Source organism: Sinocyclocheilus grahami, unplaced genomic scaffold (genome assembly GCF_001515645.1).
Source record: "Sinocyclocheilus grahami isolate Dianchi unplaced genomic scaffold, SAMN03320097.WGS_v1.1 scaffold90.1, whole genome shotgun sequence".
Classification (NCBI taxonomy): Eukaryota; Metazoa; Chordata; class Actinopteri; order Cypriniformes; family Cyprinidae; genus Sinocyclocheilus; species Sinocyclocheilus grahami.
The window spans coordinates 1,250,565-1,252,372 of record NW_015505269.1 but is presented as its reverse complement, the minus strand read 5'-3'; the positions used below and the strand labels follow the sequence as shown (position 1 = coordinate 1,252,372).

The following is a 1,808-nucleotide window of genomic DNA, read 5'->3' as shown; positions in this document are numbered from 1 at the left end:
ATAAGGATAAATAATTAATTAATTAATTAATTAATAATAAATAATTAAATAAGGATGGTACTCCCCTAGTTATACTTGGAGACTTCAACATCCTCCTAGATCAGGGGTGTCAAACTCATTTAAGGTTGAGGGCCGGATCTGAGAAAATGTCCCCTTGTGCGGGCCGAATTACCTTTTGTTAAACCCTAGTTTGCTCACAATTACATTAATATTAACCATACAAACTACAATATAATAAAAATAAAATCTAGGACAACTTTTTTTTAAAGATAATGCTTGGTTATTTTAGGGGTGTGCAATATTGACACAAAATGTATTTTCTTTTCTTTTTTTTTTATGGTGATAATTACCATATTTTGCAGAGTGTGTTTTTGAGATAGCACCTTGGTTGGTATTTTACATTAAAAAGCAAACTGGGGTTGGTTAGATCTCTTCCAATAAAAGTGGCAGTTTAATAAACTAAAAATGTTTATACCCATTATATTATCTGCCAGTTTAGCTCTACATCAGGGGTGTCAAACTCATTTAAGGTTGAGGGCCGGATCGGAGAAAATGTCCCCTTGTGCGGGCCGAATTACCTTTTGTTAAACCCTAGTTTGCTCACAATTACATTAATATTAACCATACAAACTACAATATAATAAAAAAAAATCTAGGACAACTTTTTTTTAAAGATAATGCTTGGTTATTTTAGGGGTGCAATATTGACACAAAATGTATTTTCTTTTCTTTTTTTTTGATGGTGATAATTACCATATTTTGCAGAGTGTGTTTTTGAGATAGCACCTTGGTTGGTTTAAGCCTGTCATGGATAAATAAATATGACACTAAAGCCGCCAGTAGGTGGCAGCAAGTCTCCGTCTTAATGAGTGATCCATTGACTCGTTCATTCAAAACGGCTGATTCGTTTAGAAACTAAGCTAGTGATTGTCTTTATGAATGGGCCACTGAATCATTGACTCAAATAATTTGTTCAAAAACACAGATTAATTCAGTAACAAAATACACAGTGCTGCCTCGGAGACACACAATTAGGCATTTTATTTTTGCCCCCATATATTGAATTATATTGTAAACTGATAGCCTTCATCCGGCACTGAAAAACTCTCATGATGCGTTTGTTTGTTTTTTTGCAAAGTTACAAAATGTCAGCTCGTACATCATTAAAACAACAGTTAGGATATTAGTACACAATAAATATCGCACACTCTTCGTTCATTTACTTTCTCCACGTGAAGCTGTCCAGTGCATCACAGTGTCGTTTAATATTGCACACATTTACCACAGCCACGAGTTGTGATTAAACATACCTGTCGGCATTGAGATTACATTAAGGCCTTTCGCACCGCAGGAACCTTTTCATAGTACCAGAACTAATTGTGGAACTACCCACTTTTTGGCGTTTTCACACCGCCGGAACTGGGAGCGATTTTAGTACCGGACTGCCTTTTTCGAGAACCAAATTAGCTCCTACTCCGGAGCAGGGTCTAACCAGCACAACTGGTACAACCCGTGACGCAAGTAGACATTGATTGGCCAAACGCGTATGAAAACGCGCTCACCCGCCATGATTTAAAACGCCGTGTAAACATACTGTAAACATTGTGTCAACTTATTTCGCAAGTATGGAGAACAGCGATAGATGGACAGATGCTGAAGTGCAGGCACTTGTAGCAAATGTAGCACTGCCAGTTGTCCTTGGAGATTCTTAGTCCTCCTTTCCGTTCTTTCAATCGCTTTACGTATACGTCAACTTTCCATGTCCATTATTGTGAAACCCGCGAGACACAACAAAAACACAGCTCCGA

The 1,808-nt window shown here is 37.3% G+C and overlaps 1 long non-coding RNA gene across 1 annotated transcript; it reads right to left on the bottom strand.

Annotated features, from left to right (window-relative positions):
• Positions 1 to 339: 339 nt before the first annotated feature.
• On the bottom strand, positions 340 to 821 carry LOC107587189 (uncharacterized). The gene is made up of 2 exons (XR_001609443.1): positions 787 to 821; positions 340 to 383 (listed from the first exon to the last, which is right to left on the bottom strand). It is a non-coding gene; the product is annotated as an uncharacterized lncRNA (long non-coding RNA).
• Between the last annotated feature and the right edge of the window lie 987 nt (positions 822 to 1,808).